Source organism: Lepidochelys kempii, chromosome 6 (genome assembly GCF_965140265.1).
Source record: "Lepidochelys kempii isolate rLepKem1 chromosome 6, rLepKem1.hap2, whole genome shotgun sequence".
Lineage (NCBI taxonomy): Eukaryota > Metazoa > Chordata > Testudines > Cheloniidae > Lepidochelys > Lepidochelys kempii.
In genome coordinates this window covers 64,621,031-64,644,773 of record NC_133261.1, presented here as the reverse complement: position 1 = coordinate 64,644,773, position 23,743 = coordinate 64,621,031, and the positions used below count along the sequence as shown (strand labels likewise).

Sequence of the window (23,743 nt, the reverse complement as noted above, 5' to 3'; positions counted from 1 at the left end):
TTAGACTTCAATAAAGTATCTTAGGTATGCAGACCTGTGCTGTGTTAAGCCCCTTGAGATACTGTGCTTGAAAGTGCTGTCTCAGTGCCAAAATGTGAGAACTCTCCCCCCAATTCAGGAGATAAGGTCAGCAGGAGCAGTAACTAGTCACTCTAGTGCAAGACAGCAGCACATATCCTGCCGCGCGACTGGAAATTATTCCATGATGATAAACACACAAATACAAGAAACAACAAATTAAACACATTTATTACCATTCCTTAATGCCTCCTAGGCCAACAACATGAAACCTCAAAACATTTGGCTCAGAAAAATGTGATGATGCAGGAAACTTATGTTGCACAGGGGGGGGTGTTTTCACACCCCTGAGCAACTTAAATTTTGCTGACATAAGTGGTAGTGTAGTCATGGCCTAAATCTGCTATGCTGTAGTTTGAACTCATTGCCTCTTGTCTTGCCCTCCGTGGCAAGGGAGAACAATTTTTCTCCATCTTTTTTTTCCTCCCTTTTTTTTTTTAATTCAATGCATGGCAGGTCACGCTTTGCTGAAACGGTGGATTAACAACACTGATTGCATATTAATCACTCATTTCAGATACCAAATCCTTATTCCCTCCTGTTCCATGTATGGAAAAATTCCAATGCTTTAAAAAAAATTTTTTTTTAACTATTTTCTGTTTCTTTCTTATCCAGCATCTATTAACAAAGATGATGGAACTACCATAAAGTGTTAGCACCCCTTAATGTATTCTGATAGTGTATCACAATTTTCTATACAGCTGGTATAGTGATGTTTTCTATTTTAAGGCCCAAGCCTGCAACACTTATGCATGTGAGCAACTTTACTCAGGTGAGTAACCTTAATAAATTCAATAGGAGAGTAATGTCACTCCCATGCATAAGTGCTTGCAGATCAGGCCCCGAGAGAGCTTTTGTTGGGACTCTGGCAAATAGCACTGAATTTAATATTTTATTGGACTTTCCATTTAACTGTCTCTCCCCCTCACACACACTCATTTGGTAAGTGACCAAGGGTTTTTGTTTGTTAGTTTTTAAACAGGAGCATTAGTTTCTAAATTGCCCTGATAATTAAGTGATATCATTCACCATTGCTGCTGAGTATCTCCGAAAAACTAGGCAAGCATGTTGCAAGGCACTGGGATTCAAAAGTCTTAGGTTCTATTTCTGTCTCTGCTACTGACATGGTTCATGGTGGGCATGTCTTTTCACATCTACTTGCACTATCTATCTGTAAAATGGAAATACTAATTAACTGCCTCATGGGATAAGGCAGGAGTCTCAATTTAATTCATTAAGGTTTTTAAAAAGCCCAGTTAAAAATTGCTGTAGTAATGGCAAAATATAATTTAATTAGTGAACAATACAATCATTTCCAGGATGACAATAAAGAGATTTTATTTACATAAAAATTCCCTGGTAATCTAAACTAATGATAAAGGAAATATGATTTTAAAAAGAACATGACAGTAATTTTGGTTGTTTTTTTTAAATTATCATAGTGTTTAGAATTCCCTGAAGTGAAGCTTTGGCTTTATAAACATTCTGCTAAACAAGCTGAAAACCAGAGCTCAAATCAAAGGGGTACTTCAGGCAGTTTTCTATGGTGGATTCATGTTTTGAAAACTTCCTGACTGATATACAAAGAAAAACAAGCAAAGAATTCAGCCAGGCTCAGATGCAAATGGCAAGAAAAGAAGGGCAGAAACAGTTTCTAAATACAGCCTGCTTCTTTGCACCAGCACCACACTGAAGGCAAATATAATGCAATAAATACTTTTTAACCTTCTGATCCTTCTCTCACCCAGTTGATGCTGTTAAGCAGTTTGAACTCCCAAATTCCACATTTCTTTAAAATATAGAGTTACCTATTCCATTTGGGACAAATTCATCCTAACACAAAGACACTGTTGAAAATCCTCTGCACTATTAAAGTCCCACTTATGTCCTTAAGAGATGCTGAAATGGTACATAGAGCCATGTGCCAGCCTTCTGCACAGGGACATTTTCATCTTTTGTAAATGTTCTCCTGATCATATCCACATATGTAGTTTTACAGGTTCTATTTGAAAAGCTGGTAAAACTAATATTCTCTTTTTGTGAGTTCCCCCATAAATCAGTTGCATAAATATCAATTTAGGAACCTACCTTTAGGCTCCTATTTTTAATATCTTGGCCATATTTTTCCCTAAAACTATTCAGAAACAAAGAACAACATTCAAAAGTGGATACACTGGGATTGTCAAGAAAGTAATTTGACATGCCATCATTCAACTTGAAAAGATATTCACAACAGTATCCCTTAAAAAAAGGAAAGCTGAGGAATTTTGTAATAAAAGGAACAGTGGACAGTTGGGTAGTACACTATGAAACAACTGATTTATTACTATCACGACTTCCAAACGAGGGATCAGGAAATCTGAAATTGTCATACTAGCAGTACCATTAAAAATGAAGACACTGACTGGTGACTTTTCCAGCAGTGCTATTCTAGGAGTCCACAATAAGAGAACTGTTCTTGATTTTTATACACAACCTTTCGCTTCTTAAACCTACACGGCCTGGGTGCCTGTCTCGTCACTTTCACTGATAGCCAGTTTAGGTACTGTGATAGTGAACTTGACCAGAGGCCTTCACTGGTACTGAGGCAGGGAAAAACTGGTGAGAATATATCAAAATGGGAAGACGAAAGGTAGTAGGAAAAGAAATTCTATGATTCTGACTGAGCTAAGTTCATCCATCTTGCTGTGTCTACATGTATGAAAATGTTTTATGTGGAAAAAGCTGTCTGGCAAACAATCTGAAAGAAACCAAATATCCCACAGGACATTTGTAAACAAAAAGCAAAAGAATGCAGATACAAACTTGTAAAAAGAACAACAAAAACTGCAGGCTCTATTTGCAGGAGTTTCAGGGAAGGGCAAGCACACCAGCCAACTCTCTGGAGTGGGGCAACAGACTCATCGCTGTTTCCTAGGTGCCCAATGATTTTAACAGAAAATGCTTTAAAAAGTGACAAAAAATTAATCAAGTTTCTGTCTGCCCTTTCTGCAGGGTGATGAGACATTGGACTTTAAATAAAACATTTTTCCACAACTGAACATTGTGTGTGCGACATTTCACATCGGTATAATTTGGGGGGTCAGGGGGATATTTTTAAATTAGCAGATCAATTTTTATTTTAATGGTAGCAGTTAGAAAGTCAAGTGACATTGCATTTATTATGCAATTTGACAGGCTCCCCTGCAAATTTGCCCATTGTATCTACACCAGGAGCATTTCTAATATTTCAACTTTCTGAACAATTTGAACAGCCACCATTTAAAAAATACCTCAACCACAGAAATGGTTCCTTTTCCATCCCTGCTCTGCCCACAAGTGTCTACTTTTTCCCTAAACTCTCACTATGTTCTGTTCCATGGTCCAAGAGACGAAATAGTCAGTCCAGGGCCAGACACACTTTTAGGGTCCAAATTCTACAATAACTAGAAATAGAATTTTAGACTATTGGAAAGGGGAGATTTCTAGATTTTCAACTGGACATATATCAGTAGTTGCTAAAATGGCAGGTCCCCAGATATCAGACCTTAAATCATGACAATTATGCTGTTTTGTGCTAGTCATGGGGTTTGCTCTTCCTGGGACCTAATCTTGTTAGATAATGCCTGTAAGTGTAGTAGCCAAGATTTCCAAGCCATCTATACATTCAGGATGGCCCCTAAAATTGTGCCCCAGCTTTTACTCTTCTTCAGAGCTTTTCCAAATGTGGATGAAATACAAATGGCAGCAGGACGGCACATGGAAATGCAGAAACCTGTATGCACCTAAGGAACAAAATCTTGTCACTGCAGTTTCTTTTCTTATGCTATACATTTATATGCACTGTTGTTGTAGCCGTCTTGCTCCCAGAATATTAGAGATACAAAGTGGGTGGGTGAGGTAATATCTTTTATTGGACCAACTTCTGTCGGTGGGAGAGACAAGCTCTTGAGCTTACACAAATTCAGACCTGCTTTTGCACACAGGAAATCAAGGGCTCAGATCCCCAGATATGCCCAAGGACATCACTGCTTAATTATGGGTCTGCAGAAGAGCAATAATCGCCCTCTGCTGGCAAGTAGGGTAGGAAACACTATACTAGCATCCCTCTAAACTGTGATCTTCCCATAGATGGATATGCACCCGTTAGAAGCACAAAGTAACTGAACTGCAGCACATAATCTAGGCCAAAGAACACAGAATGTGAACATGGCATCAAACAGAACCATAGTCAATTAAGTCCTATCATTAGAAAGCACCATGAGAAATATGAACGTATTATCAAAAGGACCCTTTCCAGGTATATTTTAAACTAGTCAGTCTTTTCCCCCACACTATTATTTACTTACAAAGTCCAAGTAAATATTATATGGGGGAAGGAGTCAGAGTGGTGCAGTGTTCACAAATGCTGCATTGCCATATTTCCAAGAAAGGAAAACCAAATCAATGCAAGCAGTTCAAATGTATTTATGCTTCATGAACAACAAACCACGAGGCACAGCTCAACGTTCAGGAGTGACCATACAAAACAAAGCTCAAGGCTGAGAATGGAACCTACAAAAGCACAAACAAAAATATGTGCGGTGCAGTGCTTTTTCTTAACCCTACAGTAACAAACTAATGCACTCATCTGATTACAGGAAAAATATATTTTGGCAAGAAATTATGTTTTTAAAATTATGAAAACTACCTTACTAATTACCTTGTAACTAACACACTAACACTGTTCTACAATTTGAAAAGCCAAGAAAGTTTTAGGTGGTGGAAGAATCAAATACTTCTATTGAAGACAAACAGAATTATTTCTACTTTTACTAGGCATACAAATAACATGGCTAAACTCCAGCAACGTGCTGGTGTTTTTAGGAACATTATGATAAAATTATAAGTACAATTTTTATGATGCTTGGCAGGCAAACATCATCCTGTTAAATCTCTTTAAAAACCAGCATCTTGGTGGAGGTAACATTTTCTGTTTACTGCAGCTCTGGTTGTTAGGGGTTACCACTCAGGTCCCGTCTTTCCATGACATCAGCAGCATTCCAAGGGGATGCTGTGCCAGTGAATTTTAGTAATGACTGTAACCTCCCAATACTGAAAACTCAGCCAAAATTCACAACACCTGCAGCCCAGCTGAGCAGAAGAAAAATCAAGGAGTCAGATGGATTACATGTGATTTCTGACTTGATTCCTAATGAATAATAAAAATGAAAAGCAAAACTTTTCTTTTTCTTCCTTGGCTCTTTTGTTTCAATTTGCAGTGGTCAAAACACAAATCTTGAAAACTTCTAAGTGATACAGATCTGTGTAAAGACCTATTATATCCGGTGGGATGCTTCAATTACTGATATTACAATTATTGAGACAAACTCATTGAATTTCAATGGCGTTATACCAGGAATAAATTTTGCTCTGGTGTCTTGGGCAACAATAGCTATGTCTCCATCATATAGTATTATTATCCCTTTTTTCTTTAAATCAATGTTTTAATGCTCTTATATGGTTTTGTATATGTAAATATTACAAACACATACACACACGAAATGTTAAAAGAACATTATTAAGGTTGCAAAGTTCAGCACTCAAAAGTTAGGAAATGCTAGAATTAAGGTTGCCCATGCCTTCTTGTGCATATGCATTATAAAACAGTCCTTCATTACAAAATCATATACTATTTTTCCACAGGATCCTTGACTCATTCTTTGCACAAGATACATGGTGCTCACTGAATGAGAAGCTGTTCAGTATTTTGCTCTCTTCTTATTGTTCAGTGTGTGCCCCCAGTACGAATTTATTGTGCCCTATCGAAACCCTGCTCTGAACACAGAAATATAATTTCCTGGTGGGCTTTTCTATGATGCTCATCACTATAGTACCTGAATGTTTCTTGAACATTAATTTATTTTCACAAAAACCATGTGAGGTCAGGTGGCATTATCATCACCATTTTACAGATGGGGAAATGAGGAAGAGAGATTAATGTCAGAAATATCCACTAATTTTGGTTGCCCAATCTGAGGTGTCTAGGACCTGATTTTTCAAAGAATTTAGCATTACATAGCACTTTGTATGTTCAAAGCACAGGTCCCATTGACTGCACTTGCAACTGTGCAAATCTGCAAATCAGTCCCCAGTGTCTCAAGTCAAGCACCCAGAAAATGAGGAATGCACAGTTAGTCATAGCCTATGAAAATCCTGGTTTATTTGACTTGCCCAGCATCACAGAGGAATTCTGTGATAGAGGCAGGGATAGAATTCAATTTTCCAGGGCAACTGCCTCAACCACAAGACCATCCTTTCTCTTCCTTCAAACTCCTGCCTCATTCACTACACACCTTCCAACTTCTGCAACAAATGAAGCAATCAGACAGAGTGAGTCTCCTTCCCTACAAATCCTGATTCAACCTCACTATTAATCATGTTTATTATAGTAGTTCCTAAAGACCAACCACGCATGGGGCCCCATTATGCTAGGCACTGTACAGAGAGTAGCAGATAATCCTTGTCCCAAAGAGAGTGGGCACAGACTCTTCTACCTGTTCCCCCAAGCTCGACCCCTCTACCCCTAACCTGTCCCTGTTCCAGTCCTGACTCTCCTCACTAACGGCTCCTCGTCCCAGTTCCATTCTCCTCTTCAGGCCACTCTCTATTCTTTTTATCCTAGTCTGTGTGAAGATCATGGGAGATGTGTATTATTTTTATGAATATTTTGTGTATATATGAGATTTGATTGTTATGATGTGGTCTGCCATACAGTGACAAGGAGTTTAATTCCTGCAGGAATTACTTACATGTCCACAGGAAAGCAGTCCCCAGAAAAGAAAGCCAGACATCTAACCAACACGAAACAATGACTGGACTGTCCTCTTTGATGGTCTACCTCCACCCTTGGTGTGCTCATCAGGGAAGGGAAGTTGGTCCCAGCCCAAGAACACAGAGAACAAAGTGGCCAGCCTATTATAAAAAGACACTTTCTGAAGCTCAGGGTAGATGGTGACACGGATGTAGCATCTGCAGGGAAGCAGAATGAAACTCAGTCCCCAGAGACAGAGCCTGCCTAAGCTTTGAGGGAAATGCTAATGTTTAGCTAAGATGTGTTAGGTCCCATGAGTCTTTTGTTGTTTTAACTCTTTTCCCTCTGAATGCTATGTTCCTATGGTTAAATAAATACTTTGTTTTGAAGACACTGTTCTGAGTCACTGCATTAACGTACTGGTCACATCTCCCAAAAGGAAGTCTCTGGAAAGCGTCAAACCCAGCCAGACCTGTTGAGAAAACACTGTTAGTAAACAAGAGTGCTGCAGCCCAGGAACCTGGGTCTGTGAGCAGGAGAATCACAGGATTCCACTCTGAGATGAGTGAATGCACAGGGCCTGTCACTTAAGATTACACTCAGGAATGACCAAAAAAGAATCAGATTTGCCTATTACCCTGTAACTGTGACACCCACCCATTCTGAGTCCCCCGACTCCTGTCCCCAGTCTTCTTGCCCAGCCAGTCCCAGTCCCCATTTCCTATCTCCTCGGATAAACTGTCTTTTCTCCCATCACTAGCCTCCAGTCACTCCGACTCCCACTGACTTCTGGTCCCAAACACGCTCCCCAGAGTCCCCTTACAATCTCAGAGTCCAATACTTCTCCACAAGATCTTAGTCCCATTTTCTTTCCCCAGCCCAATCCCAGTTCTCAGCCCATACCAGGCTTCTCATCAAAGGTGTCCCCCTGCCCCTTCTTATCATCCTCCTCCTCCTCTCTCCCCCACCACCCCCTCCCTCCGGTTCCTGAATCCACTCTCCTTTCCCAGCCAGGACAACTTGCACCCCATCTGCTATTCAGATATTAGTCCATTCCCCGCTTCACCTCCCTGGCTCCAAGTCTCAGTCTCTTTCCTCCCAGTCTACCCACAACTCCCAATTCTAGTTTCCCTTTCCCTCCTCCATGCCAGCCTCCAGTCCCAATCTTCTCCCCATCCCCTAGCTCCTTTTCCCACTCTACTCCCCAGATCTGGAGGTTGTCCTCTCTGGATGTGACTTAGGCAGTTTCCTCCTCCACACTGTCTGGGCCCAGCGGGGACACTGAGCACAGGAGACACAGGCTTCCTGCTCTCAGGTCTGGGGCCCAAATCCAGACCAGAGCAATGGAACTCAATGTATTTCTTTGTTGGGTGTTTCTCTGGTGTAAATTCAAGCACAAACCAATTTAAGCATATGACTAAGACCCAGCTTTTCCCACGTTTAATGGCTGCTTTGCATCACACTACCAATACAAAGTGGCCCGGAAGCCACCTGAATCAGCCACAAGAAGATAACCTCAGCACACAGGGAGCCTCAGGCAGTATAGAGACAGCACCACAGCTCATATGTCACTCTTAGCCCTGCAGAGGTGGTGACTGGAGAAAGGCGATGTGGCAACTTGATGATCCTGATGTCACATCAACCTCTTAGGGACATGGACAGCTGGAATAACTCAAAGAAGTCTTCAGTCTACTCTAACTGATGCTGGGAGACTGGCTTGGCAACAACCGGCTCAGGGTCAGAGATACATAGATGTGGCTTAAGGCTGTTTTTGTAGACTCAGCCAGAGCCAAGGATCAGAGCCAAAAATAGAGAAGGTCACAGTGACATGAAATAGGGACTGCAAGCAGAAAGGGGATATTGACTCCCACATACACAGAGGGAGAGGAAATAAACAGCAAAGATACAAATCAGGAGGGGCACCAGTCGCATTACAACTAGTTTATTTTCATGTCATCTCTTTGTTTTCTGGATAATGTCCCAGTAACACTTTTTCAAGTATACAAAACTAGAGTTACTGCAAAGAAGGGGTGGGGTGGGGATTAGGAAGACAGGTGGTTTATGAAAGGATCTTTGCCTTATGTGAAAAAGTGTGGGAACCACTGCACCACAGCACACGCAACCTCAGCTTCTGATGCAGAATACCTTATCTAGCCACAAAGTTGCTTCAAGGTCTTAGTAGAAAATGCCACAACAGAGGAAACGTTTTCACCCAACAAATATCTTACAATATGGAATAAGCACGTAAAGAATCTGGAGTCAGACAAGTTAAATGTAAACATGCAGGGACATGCATAATACCAAGAGTGACTGATATGTGCAAATAACTACAATCCAAGTAATTTAAAATGGGCTTGTTTTGTTAAGTTATTTGCTTTGCTTATGTAAGCTCAATAGAACCAGTATTACGTAAAAGATACAAATAATGGAGAAAACAAATATTCGTTAGTGTGCTATATTTGCACAATGGAAATGCAAACCAAATTTCATTTTCCAAAGATCTATTTCTAATTACCACTGTCACCAAGATCAGTATTGTACTCTTCATACAGGAAACTTTAAATTTCAAATTATCTATTGTGAAACAAAAATAACACATAAGTAGCATTAAGAGATTTGAGCCACCAAGTGTTAGAATATATTAATATAATTTATTTCTTTCTGAAATGAAGTACTCCTGTTGGCACCGCGCTCTACAAGTGATTGGAATCTCCACATGAGTTTGTCTCTGACTCAAGGCATGCTTTTGGACAAAATGTAACCTCTCCCTGTCTCAGTTTACCTATCTGTAAAATGGGTAAAATAATTCTTGGCCTTCTGTGAAGAACATGGGAGAGCTTTATTTTTTAATTAATCTAGCAAGTGGAATGGTGCCTGCCTCCTCCAAAATGCAACTCCACTGGTCGCATGGAGAAGGCCAGGACTCCAAGGGAACCCTGCCTCTGCTTATTAAATTGTAAAATGCAAGAATTCCTAATTTGTTCACTTCCTAAAACTGGCAGTCAATCCAGTTTGATAAGCAATATCTTTTTATTTTAAGGCTGATACTCAGTCCCACAAAATAAAGGATGCTTGTGATCTTCCACTGGGAATCTAATGATACTGGGCATTGATCTCAGGTACTGCTATCTTGGCACCAAGTACAAAGGCCCCAGTGACGATGAGACTCAACAATTGTAAAATTCCCTTTATACAGGGCCCTCAGTATGGCTGCCCTGTTGCTTGCAGTATCTTCAAGTGGAATAACTATTCACTCATGTAATTTATGAAGATAATTTTATACCTTGCTTGGTATACACTGTCTGCCAAGAAAGTTGTGCGTTGATTTTAAACTGGCACTTTTTTTTTTAAAGCTGTTAGTTTTGTGGGCTTTGACTATGCTTGAGACCTGTTCCTTCAGCCTTCCATTAATGGGTAGCTGTGGTTACACACCACCCAGTGACTAAGCTTCCATCATTGTGGGGCAGGCACTGACTGAGAGGTAACTCAGAAGAAAGCATGGTGACTACTGAATAGCTGAGGTCCTTCTTACAGAGTTGTTTTACAATCTCATTTGATGGGTCAGTGATCAGTACAATCAAAACTGTAGCAAAAATACTCATCTTGAAATCTGCATCACCTCCCCTTTAATTTAACTAGTTCAAGGCTCTGCACATCCCTGTGCATGTTACACCCAAGCAGGGGGGCAGAAAATTGGAGTTTAATTTTTTCATCTTCCAGAGTGTCCATGGAGTTCTGCTATCACATTGTTCTACTCTTCCCTGCAGGAGAGAGAAGAAGGGGATTTTCCTTTTCTATAATCTGACCAACATTTTCACTAAGTTCTGTCCCCCTACATATAACAGTGAATCTTTTCTTACTCATAACCAGTCAAAAAACCAAAACACTAGCCACCTGTCAACACCATGGCTGAAACACAGTTGTTGCCAGGTTTTCTTGGCCATCATGAATAGACATTTTCCACCAAAAGGTGCGTCAGACCAATTGCGCTACACAATCACTCCATGGCAAAGTTTTATAACCCACTTATAACAAAGCTCTTTGAAAAAACAATATCTGTAGCCACCTGACTTCAGAACAATTTGCAAGCCATATTTTTTCAAATGACATGTACCATTCATGCAGGCCAGCTCAGCACAATACAATGCAACCCAACCAATCTGGAAAATTGTTCCAGGGCAATTAGGGAGAGGATATTTCATTTCTACATGTTTATGTATATACTGCTTCCAATAACTGTTCTCTCTGATCCTGCCCCATGGCTCTTGCAGGGACATTCAGCAGGAGAGAGGCGTAAGTAACCTTCCATCCCTCCACCATTCTGTGCCGTTTGCAAGTCCCCAGCCCTTGCCTCACTCTTACAACTTGTATTTTAAACTACATTTTTGCCATTACCAACAAATTTTGGTAGATAGGAGGTAAATATCGATCTCACCGTCAAGACTCCTCCTCATTCTAAATTCCAAAGTGCTAGCAAGGTCCACATAACATCTAGTGTGCATCAGACTAGAGTGCTGTAGATTTATACTGGCTTGCCATGCACTAAATCTCTGGGTAAAGAAGCCCTCAGAAGACAAACCTTTTGTATTATTTTCCTCTTACATGCAGTGTTAGTTTCATTTTCCTGAAGGTGACTAATAACATAGAATCTCAGGGTTGGAAGGGACCTCAGGAGGTCATCTAGTCCAACCCCCTGCTCAAAGCAGGACAAATCCCCAACTAAATCATCCCAGCCAGGGCTTTGTCAAGCCTGACCATAAAAACTTCTAAGGAAGGAGATTCCACCACCTCCCAGTGTTTCACCACCCTCCTAGTGAAAAAGTTTTTCCTAATATCCAAACTAAACCTCCCCCACTGCAACTTGAGACCATTACTCCTTGTTCTGTCATCTGCTGACCACTGAGAACAGTCTAGAGCCATCCTCTTTGGAACCTCCTTTCAGGTCGTTGAAAGCAGCTATCAAATCCCCCCTCATTCTTCTCTTCCGTAGACTAAACAATCCCAGTTCCCTCAGCCTCTCCTCATAAGTCATGTGTTCCAGTCCCCTAATCATTTTTGTTGCCCTCCACTGGACTCTTTCCAATTTTTCCACATCCTTCTTATAGTGTGGGGCCCAAAACTGGACACAGTACTCCAGATGAGGCCTCAACAATGTCGAATAGAGGGGAACGATCATGTCCCTCAATCTGCTGGCAATGCCCCTACTTATACACCCCAAAATGCCATTGGCCTTCTTGGCAATAAGGGCACACTGTTGACTCATATCCAGCTTCTCGTCCACGGTGACCCCTAGGTCCTTTTCTGCACAACTGCTGCTGAGCCATTCGGTCCCTAGTCTGTAGCGGTGCATGGGATTCTTCCGTCCTAAGTGCAAGACTCTGCACTTGTCCTTGTTCAACCTCATCAGATTTCTTTTGGCCCAATCCTCTAATTTGTCTAGGGCCCTCTGTATCCTATCCCTACCCTCCAGCGTATCTACCTCTCCTCCCACTTTAGTGTCATCTGCAAACTTGCTGAGGGTGCAATCCACACCATCCTCCAGATCATTTATGAAGATATTGAACAAAACCGGCCTGAGGACCAACCCTTGGGGCACTCCACTTGATACCGGCTGCCAACTAGACATGGAGCCATTGATCACTACCCATTGAGCCTGACAATCTAGCCAACTTTCTATCCACCTTATTGTCCATTCATCCAGCCCATACTTCTTTAACTTGCTGGCAAGAATATTGTGGGAGACCGTGTCAAAAGCTTTGCTAAAGTCAAGGAATAACACGTCCACTGCTTTCCCCTCATCCACAGAGCCAGTTATCTCGTCATAGAAGGCAATTAGATTAGTCAGGCATGACTTGCCCTTGGTGAATCCATACTGACTGTTCCTGATCACTTTCCTGTCCTCTAAGTGCTGTGAACCAGCTGAGCAGTGAACAGCAGAGAGGCTAACAGAGGGAGTTTGCCTGGGATCTGCCTGAGAGGAGGTACGCTAAGGGCTGCATTAAGGAGGCTGTGTTGGTGAGTGTCTGTTGTGGGGACAGTTTAAAAAGTTTGACCGTGTGCTCGATTGGTTGTTTGAAAAGTGTGAATTGGGAGTGCTTTGTTCCAGGTGAGCCTTGAGTGGGCCTGACTGTTATAAAAAGCCAGTCAGCTGCGAACCAGCTGAGCAGCGAACAGCAGACAGGTTAACAGAGGGAGTTTGCCTGGGAGTTCGCCTGGGGAGAGCCCACTGAAGCTTACATCTTGCCGGCTTCTCTGAGTAGTTACTACAACTCCTGAGGAAGCTTGTAGAAGGAAGGTAATATGGATGGGGAGTGTTCAGTTGTTGTGACCTGCACTGGATGTGCCATGTTTGTCTTTCTTCCACAGGACAGAAGCAACTTTGTCTGTACAAAGTGCAAGCTGGTCTCCATATTGGAAGAGAAGGTTCAAGGTCTGGAGCTCTGACCCTGCCTTGCATAAGAGAAACTGAAGATTTCCTGGACAGACATCAGGATATGCTTCTACGGACACAATGTTCTGAAGATTCAGAGCAGGCTGCACTGAGGGGACAGGAGGATGGTGAAGAAATTTGGCAGCATGTGACCTCCAGAAGAAGAAAGGGGAGCGTCCATGTACCAGCAATGCAGATACAGGTAAGTAACCGTTTTCATGTTCTCTCCACAGGTACTAATGCAGAGAGTGGACTAGATGATACATCTGAGGGAAGGGAACAGAAGGAGACTCCACTGATTGGAAGGCATGAGATGCACTGTCCTAGGGTTGGGGGTTCCACGACCACCGCTTCCAAGAGAAGGAGGCAGGTGGTGGTGGTTGGGGACTCTCTCCTCAGGGGGACTGAGTCATTTATCTGCCGCTCTGACCGGGAAAACCGAGAAGTCTGCTGCTTGCCAGGAGCTAGAATTCACGATGTGACAGAGAGACTGCCGAGACTCATCAAGCCCTCGGATCGCTACCCCTTCCTGCTTCTCCATGTGGGCACCAATGACACTGCCAAGAATGACTTTTTACAATCTTTAATCTTACCAGAGTGCATTGAGCCCACTTTATTACTTTTTAGAAAGAAAACTATTAATTTTATAAAAGAAAAGTACATTTTTTTCTAAATCTAAATTAAATTAAATCTAAACAGATTTAATTGCCAAAATGTTTTAACAGAAAACAGAAATAACCACCTTTTACTGTGATTAGGGATTTGGTACTGAATGCCTGTTGAATCAAAAGTAGCTATTCTATCTGCAGTGGGTTTTTCATAATATGCAAGGATCACAATAACAAGTAATTAACAAAATGGGATAGGAAAAGCCAACATTTAACTTAACTAACTCAACATCTAACTGACTATTGTTTTTTATGACAAACAACCTGTTATATTAGCAGGTCAAGTAAGAGATATGCATGAACCAGAAAATGAGATCAAGTGCCTTAATATTTCACTTCATACTTTTAGCAACTCTACATCTGATTCTGATTCCAATTCTGAACCTTGAGCAGTGCCGCCCAGAGGATTCAGGGGGCCTGGGGCAAAGCAATTTCGGGGGCCTCTTCCATAAAAAAAAGTTGCAATACTCTAGTATATTGCCCTGGGGCCTGGGGCAAATTGCCCCACTTGCCCCCACCACCCCTCTGGGCAGCTCTGACTTTGAGACATTGGCCTCCATTTTCAGAGTCCAGTCTTCTCTCAGAATAGATTCCTAGAGCCAAATATCCCCCACACGTTGGACAAATTCAGATTTGGGACAGATTCCATATCTGAGCTAGGCAATTTAGGCCCAACTGTAGGTCAATTACAATAAAAAAAATGGTAGTTACATCTGTTGTTTCTCCCTCCCTTCCCACTATTTGGCTTCAGCAAATAACATCTTCCTTAATCTAACTAATTACTGTACCATTCCATTCAGAGCCATTGAGACTAAACAGTATTTGAATGACCTTTCATTTTTAAGTGAGAAAGTAACATTTATAGATACAGGTTTCAGAGTAACAGCCGTGTTAGTCTGTATTCGCAAAAAGAAAAGGAGTACTTGTGGCACCTTAGAGACTAACCAATTTATTTAACCAATTTAAATAAATTGGTTAGTCTCTAAGGTGCCACAAGTACTCCTTTTCTATTTATAGATACAGTGTACAGTACAGAGTTGAGGAACAGATCTCAGACATGGATACATAATTTAGAAAGAAATCCTGAAAATTAATCACAGCAGCCTGAGGACGAAGAGAAAATAAAAGTGGGGGAAGAAGCTGAGCTAAGCTCTCTCTGTGCAGTTAAGACAGAAGTTTGTCATGCCCAGCTGAACAAACAACTAATAGACTGAACCTGTGAACAGCAGCAGCTAAAGAGCTTACTTTAGAACATAACACATTCACTTCACTTCCCCATGGAAAAGGCAATCACCAATTGACTTGGATCAGCATCAGGACTAGTTCAACAGAACCATTTCCTTAAATAAATACATTACCTGCTCTCAGGCAGAGGAGGGACGAATGGCACAGTCCATTTGCTATTACTTTACTTTTCCCCTCTCTGTTGGAATATTTGTGTCTGGGATAACACAGACTACTGGGACATATGGTCCTGTGCCTCAGTTCTGATGAGGTTAAATTATTTTTTTAACTTGCTCTACCTCCCTAAAGAGGAATTAATTATGCAGAAGGTGAAAGTAACAATAGCAACTCTTATTTCAATAGTATCTTTCATCCCAATGGGTCCAAAAACATTTCACCCACTGAAATACAACCACTTCTAGGGTGGAACATGACAGCTGTTCAGCAGTTCACAGTAACAACACACAACAGTTTAGATAGGAAGTGAGAAAGAATACTGCTGTCAGCAGTCTCTTTCCCCTATATCCCATTAGTGGTGATTTCGAAGTTCAGCTTCTGGGCCACTCCTGTCCATCCATTTGTACACTCCCATATGCATCATGGACCTTGGGGAGACCCAAGTCCTAGAGCCTTCCAGACAGCATGAATTTTGGGTTGCAGCAGCCCAAACTTCATTGTGCATCAGAATAATGTCAAAATGAACTGGAGATGGGAAGCAATGCCATACCACAATTCAATGTGTAAGTTATATTTAAGGTAGGAAAGTGTATTGCAGAGGGCAACAGATATCCAGCAAACTACCACTGGCAAAAGCATGATGTGCCAATTCATGTACATATATTTTCTGTTGGGAACTGCAGCTTTAACTGGTAAATAGAAGTGGAAGAGGGGTACATATGGGACAATTACCAAATGCCCTATGCAAAGTTTCTACCACCTGAAATGATAAACCCTAGAAATACACTTTTCTACTACCATGCAGATTACTGAGAGTTTCGATTGCAGGCTTCTTAGAACGGGGACCTGCCATTTTTGACTGTAAAGTACCATGTACATGTATAGGCAACCAATAATTTCATCACCTAACATTGAGGGACTATGACACTGCTCCATGGCCTTGGCTTTTTAATAATAAATAACAATAATAGTGTATCAAAGTGAAGACTTCTGGGAAGAGCAGTACAGGGAAACTGTTCAGGGCCTGTCATGTCAGTTTTTCTTTGATTCCCCATAGGGTCTGAAGAGAAACAGCACTTTCAGGTGGCACCACTATAAACTGATCACACACAGACCATTTTCCTTTAATACAACATAAGGTTATTGTATCATAGCAACAAAACTGGGAGGCAGATTGGGCTCTTTCAGAAGTCATATATAAAGCCTAAGTGGAGCTCTGAATTGTATTTTGCTTTAGTAAATTTTCAGAATTCTCAGCTTATGTTTCAAAATGAACTGTTCCCTCTACTCTTGGAACATATGTTGAATTTGATGTGGGAAGGTGGGTCTAAAGGAATTAAAGAGCTACTGCATATCCCACAGCTGTCTGTTCTCCAAACATATTAGTTATTGTAGGTTTGCACTTCCAGATCCAAACTACCAGCTTACAACATTAACCATTAGGAAACCATGAAGATCCCAGATGGATGTGGTGAGACCACTGGGAGATGCTGCAGCAAGGAGGCTTCCTTGATGGGACTCCTATGTGATGGGATTTATGTGATATAAGCTCCCCCACCTTGCTAGGGACCACCGTCTGATGCTTGCTGACCCTGTCAGTGAGAGCTACTCTCCCCTTGCTGCCAAGTCCCCATCTTCCTCTACTCAGGAATCAGGAGAAGATAGTGGAGATAAGGATTTCTGTTTCTGTTTCTGCCATGATGATGCTGAGTTTGTGGCATGATGTCCAGGATCAGATGTCAGATGGACAGTTTTCTGTTTAGCTCTCACTGACAGGGTCAGCAAGCATCAGACGGTGGTCCCTAGCAAGGTGGGGGAGCTTATATCACATAAATCCCATCACATAGGAGTCCCATCAAGGAAGCCTCCCTGCTGCAGCATCTCCCAATCGAGCACACGGTCAAACTGTCCCCACAACAGATGGACAGTTTCAGATCCAAGACTAAACAGAAAAAGAGAGGTCAAAGGCAGTTGATTTAGAAGTTGCCAGTCTAGAAATGGAAGTTAAATTCATGTTAGATGAGGCGCTCACCCGGGAACATAATATAAAGGGTGGAGGGGAGGAGGCCAAGGAAGAGCCTTGATGGACATCAAGGGAGAAGGTGGAACCAAGAAGGGTGACGATGGAGCGGGTAAGAAAGTAAGAGGAGAATTATTCAAGCACCCAGTCATGTAAGACCATCAAATAGAAAGGAGGAAGATGTGACTAACAATGTCCAATGTAGCAGATACACTGAGGCAGCTGGAGTTTAAGCTTTCCTGGGGCAGTGTCTCCAAGTTACATTACAAGGACTTCCACAGAGCTATTTATCTGTATAGTACATCAACAGCATTTTGGGGGTTTAGGAAGTGTCCTCTACATCCCTCCTGCAGCCCTGAAGAACCCGCCAATTTCCTCTGATTTAGAACTCCACACTACCCACAGTGAAGCCTCGTGCTCTCCTGAACTTTCCCCTCACCAAAGAAGTCTATGTGGGATTCCTTTAGAACTCACACATCATGTTCCTGTAACAATGAGGAGTGTGTTGCAGTGACACACAGTACTCCTTCTACTCAAATAAACTAATACAAAGAGAAAAAGTTCCAAGAAGCACAGTGTCCCATGAATTTGAGCCTTGGATTGAGAAATAAGGATACTGGATTATAGTCTGGTGTTACTAGTTAGTCACTAAAAGTGCTTTCTAGAACGGAGCATCACAGGGTGGGCTTGGATTCCAACTTTGGCAGACTTTGCATAAGTTACCAGGCTTTAAGTTATTTGGCATTTACACACCACACAGAGGCCATTCTCCAAAGTCTCAAACTCAAAAGAACACTGGGCTGTCAAATACACATTACTGTCTCCACCCAAACTCAAACTCAAAAGAACACTGGGCTGACTTTCCTCTCTTGGTGTCTCTAACCTTTCAGCTATAATCATTTTGTTGGCTCCCTTTTATAATCTCTCAATTGGAAAGGTTTCCATAACAATCAAAAACTGGGATGAAATTTTATTACAAGCCAAATAAATGGGTGACCACTGGTTTGGCTTGCAGCACATGTTGGGAGTAATCCTAAACTGGCCGGAGGTGAGTGGGGAGGAGGATGAACTAAATGATCTAATAGGCCTTTTCCATCTCTAGTTGTTTTTATGATCTGTTTTCATTGTGTAGCTGATGATGCTAGTATACTCTGTCCAGAAAACCACATCCACTCTTTAAGTCTTCACTCTGGAGAGCACATGAAATTTCTAATCATTGCCCTTTGGTTGGCATTCAAAAGGCAGTTTCTATAGGGTGCCAGGCATTGCACTGATTCCAGATGCAAACCAATGCTATTTTCATGCAATACTCCACTGTCCCAATGTAAAAAATAGGCAAACTGGTAAAATATTTGCTCACACAGCATCAGAACAAAGTTTTCATTGTAGTAAGTAAATCACAGTTCAGCACAATGTTGCCTGTAGTAGGTTAATTATTCTTTTATGCGGTGAATAACCAGCAAGAGAGAGAGACAGACTGATAGGTCACTTGCAAATCTAGTCTAAGAACTCAGACGCTCAGATTGCTAGAGTTTTTCTTATTTCAGATCAGAAAGCTTGTTCAGAACTCCATAGCAACAAGCTGTCACATCTGAAACACATATCACAGCTGAAAGAATTCCTGACCTTATAGAAAACCAGCAGGCAGAGAGTTTTCAAGGCTTTGAGATCTGTTAATGGAAAGAATTTACATTTGAGAAATACTGAAGGCAATGTCCACATTAACTTGGATTGCAAACCATGGTTCAGTACACATTGAACAGTCTTGGAAGAACATGTACCCTGCAACAAGCTGGACCCAAAATCTGCAGCCCTTTAGTTTATTAGATTAATTATTTTGATATCAAACTAATTTTATTTTATTTTTGTGTTGACCACACTTCGTTCAAAAGCCATGTCTATATGTTAAACTGATCCAGCAAAACTGATAGTGTGCACATTCCAAACCTTGCGTCCACACAACACTACACTGCAGCTAATTAAATACAGTGCAGGTAGCTATTTTAGGGTCCTTTACATGGATTCCAGCTTCGCTACATTCTGGGCAATTTTCACAGGGTAGTATGAAATATCTTCCTGGGTTTCAGAGGAAATAGGGAAGTTGGGGGACAACATCCATCAGTTCTCCCACTGTATTCCAGAATTTCTCCTGGCGCCCATGCCACTTCTGAAATCCTCTGTCAGCATAGATGAAGCCCAGAGGAATGCTGCACTTCTGTTTATAAGAAGGCAGAATCTCTTGCACTGGAAGGTTCTCAGGGGGAAATCTAGGGATTTGGCTAGCCGACTAGGGGACAGTTGATGTTTCTGGCACAAGAGAAGACACAAAAAATGGCCCTAATTCAGGACAGCACTTAAACGTGATTACTCTAAGCACGTGTTTAAATAAATGGGAGTTAAGCACACCCTTACATATTGTCTTAAATGCATGCTTAAATTCCTCCCCATTCAAGTGCCTTCTTGAGTCAGGACCTTCAGATGTGTGATGAAACACACTAATGTAATGTTTCTGCTAGAATGCATATCAGCAGTGCAAACAGTTAATGTAACTATTTAAATTGTCAGAACTTGGCTTTCGAGCTTACACAGTGCTCTTCTTCAGGTCTCTGTGTAAGCTCGAAAGCTTGTCTCTTTCACTAACAGAAGTTGATCCAATAAAAGATACTACCTCAGCCACCTTGTCTCTCTACTCATTTTTGGCATAGGTGGTCTTTGTGAGGCATGAACAGTCCATTAGCTATAGCACAGGACTGAGAATCATGAGATCTGGGTTTTATTCCTGGCTGTGCCTCAGACTCACCATGTAACCATGAGCAAGTCACTTACCTGATCTCAAAAACGTGGTTAAGAATAACTTATCTTACATATTGTCATGAGGCTTACTTCATTAACATTTGTAATCCTAAATAGTTGAGACCCGCCAATAAAGAACAAAGTAATATTTTGTATCCTCTTTGAACCTTTTCTATTTCTGATATGCCCTTTATGAGATAAGGATGATTATGTCTTTTTCTTATGAGGTTACAAAGTATATAGATGTTCACAGACTTCATGTTGCCTTAACATAAAAATCATAAAACCAAAACAGACAACTTTTCAAAACCAAAGTGACTTAGGAGCCTAAATTGCATTGACTTAACACCAGTGGGATTTCAACTCCTAAGCCTCTTCAACACTTTTGAAAATTTGACCCAATACATCCAATACTTCTAAGGGTAGAAGTAAAACCGAATATCTTTAAATAAGTAGCTTTAAATCATTCATCGTGCAATTCAGCTCTGATTTGCATCACCTCCCCTTTCTAGTCCTGGATTTTCCTTGAACAGGCAGCCTCTGATCTGACATTCAGATTTACAGAGTTGCTTTACTTTTACATCTATCTCAAGACACCATAGTAGGAACAAACATGGAAACATCACTTTATAGTTAAAAGTACCAGTATTAATATGTATTTCTTAGTGGAGCTTCTCCTTGCCTAAGGAACAGGGGTATTCAATTTTAGAAATAAAGGAGATTTACTAATCAACTTTATCCTTGTAAATTAAACTCTAGTAAAGGCACCAACAGTCAACTATTTGTTTTCCTATATATCAGATGTCTGGCAATAATTAATAAGTAGTGACATGGAGGTCACTAAATGCTAAATTTGAGCTTTTATTACAACCTTTATTACAAATTTCCTATCATCTCTGACACAATCTTTCCCATGCTCTTCAAGGAGTTTAAAGCTGATCATTCATATATTCAGAATAGCCACAGGCACGTACTTGTATTTGCGTGTTGTTTGTTATTACTATATTTCCATCTATTTACTGCATTTCTTTTCCCATTCTTATTATTTTGGCCTTAAATCACCTGGCAAATATTTCACAGGTCAACCAGATAAGGCAACTCAGTTTTCTCAGCAATGATGGAAAAATAACCCCAAAGCTGCTGCTGCCTCTCCATGCTTCCTCTTAATGGAGTACAGCTGGAATGCAGCTGGAACACAGCTGTCAGTTTTTATTTCCCAAGTCTGCACTAAAACAACTACAGTTCAATCACATGATAATTTCCTCTGAATTACAGAATTCTAGGTTTGAGACATTACACACAATTAAAAATTAGCCAAGAGCTTGAGGATAACAATAAACACAAGCTTGAAGAGCTTGGGATTATATACATCTACTAATGCAGTACACTTCTCCTACAGATTTTAGTAACAATAATATTTTGCACATCCTTAGTGCCTCCCAGCCAAGGTCCTCAAAGCACTTTGCAAACAATGAATAAAACTCAAAATATCCCTATGAAGTAGGTATGATTATATCTATTTTACAGAAGTGGGAACTGAGGCTTAGGGTGGCCTGATTTTGAAAGGTGCTGAAATTCAATTTCTAGCAAACTATAACACAGCTGGAAGTGTTATCCTTAATTCAAAGCTGTAGGTTTCTGAAATAACAAGTGAACTGAAAGTAGTTTGCATCTTTCACTTCTGTCACCCAGTAAACTTGTGTTTTGCATTAGGAAAACACTATGAAGAAAGTTTATTGCAAACAGGCAGCCGTGACAGTATGAAGGATCATTCAGGAAAAACGTAGAAGTTCTGTGGGTTTTAACCACTCTTTCACTCTGAGGAGGTGGGTAGTTATCAACTAGGCACAGCAGGCCAAATTCAGATCTAGAGCTACCCTGTTTACTTCAACAGAGTTCACAAAGGATGAATTTGTCTACCTATGTAAGTTCTTGTTATCACAGAATTTCACGCATTACTTTTAGTATTTGATAGCCTTTTTGTCAGATCACAGCAAAAACGTGTTTGCTCCTACCTCAGTAACTCAAGATCCAGACATCAGTTCACTAACTCATCATGTGATCTGAACATTTCTTCACATTCAAATAGGAATTTTGCTGTATAGATTTGCTTTCCCTTTAATCATGCCCCAGTTAGGACTAGTCTTCACTCTATATAAATGCTCCACACACTAAAGATCTGACACACAAAAACACTCATTGACCTATTCTGACCATTCCTCTCATTTAAGCTGTCTCCAGATAATGACTTTCCAGAATATTCTTTCACAGACAGGCAGAGCAGAAATGAGGTAACAATGACAAACAGTACACAGATTTACACAAAATGTTTCTTCACCATAATAAAAGTGCTTTCTCTTTAATAGTATTAAGCATACCTTCTTTGGAAGAGGTGGGTCTTATCCCATTTTACTGATAGGGGAAATTCAGGCACAAAGAGGTGGTGATTTGCTCAAGGTTTCTGGCCAAACTGTAAATTGAATTCAGAAGTTCTCCCAGTCCTCAGGTCTAAACTCTAGGCTACACACAATTAGGTATAGGATTGACTCTAATTTAGAAGTTAATGACAAAATGATGGATATGCTGAGACATACTGTACAAACCTCAGGAAGCAAATATATTCTTTAAAGAGAGACAACTTCCAGTAGGTCTGAAACTTACGTTCTTTTAAAAAGGGTGCGACTATACATTTTAAGAGGATAAAAACATTTTTAGGGGTTTTAAATACTTTTTATTTAAAAGAAAGCAGGATTTTGGCATTCAAAAATGTTCCCCACTAGCACTGGAAACCCAAACATAGTAGCATTGTGCTAGTGTGTGGAGACCAATAAATTGAGCTTTCTTTAAAGAAAAGTGAAATTCACCATCCTAATTTTCCCCTCCAAGATCAATGAGCTACAAAAGATAAACAACCTGCATAAGTGATGAAGAGTACTTTAGATCTTTAAAGTCTTTCAGTTTTATTATCTAACATTATAATTAGTGATATACTATTAGCAAGGATTTTTTTTAAAAATATATAACTTTAATTTTGACAGTGGCCCTTTAACATTCTTATCTTCTGATATTATTTGACAGAATATCAGTCCAAGTTTGTTAATCAAGCACCATGTGTGTTTTTTATCCAGCACATCTGCATTAGTAAAATCAACTTCTGACCAACTCTTTCTCAATCAGCTGTGTTGCATTTTATTGTATGTAATTTATAAAATCATTTCAAGTTCCTATTTAATCAACTGTGAATAATTCATTTTCTCTGTTCTCAGAGAGACAGTAAAAGTTCAAAACATATGTCAAGCATCACTCTGAAAACTGTCTCGCCCCTCAACCGTACCCACCCCCAAAAGAGAAAATAATCAGTTTTAGCTTAGGAAACACATATAACTTACAGTGTCATTTCAAAATTATAGTGGAAAACAGAAAGAACAAATGGGGGGATAGGGAAAACACGAGTGAATAAATTCTGCTTGTGGTAAAATTGGTAGGGAATATTATGAACCTGATCCTGTGAAGTGCAGAGTGCCCTCAATTCCCATTTACGTCAATAGTAGTTGAGGATGTCCAGAATTTCACAGGATCAG

At 40.6% G+C, this 23,743-nt stretch overlaps 1 protein-coding gene across 8 annotated transcripts in view; it reads right to left on the bottom strand.

Moving 5' to 3' along the window:
* RAD51B (RAD51 paralog B) overlaps positions 1-23,743 on the bottom strand; it is a 716,515-nt gene that overhangs the window by 428,703 nt on the left and 264,069 nt on the right. The window lies entirely within an intron of this gene.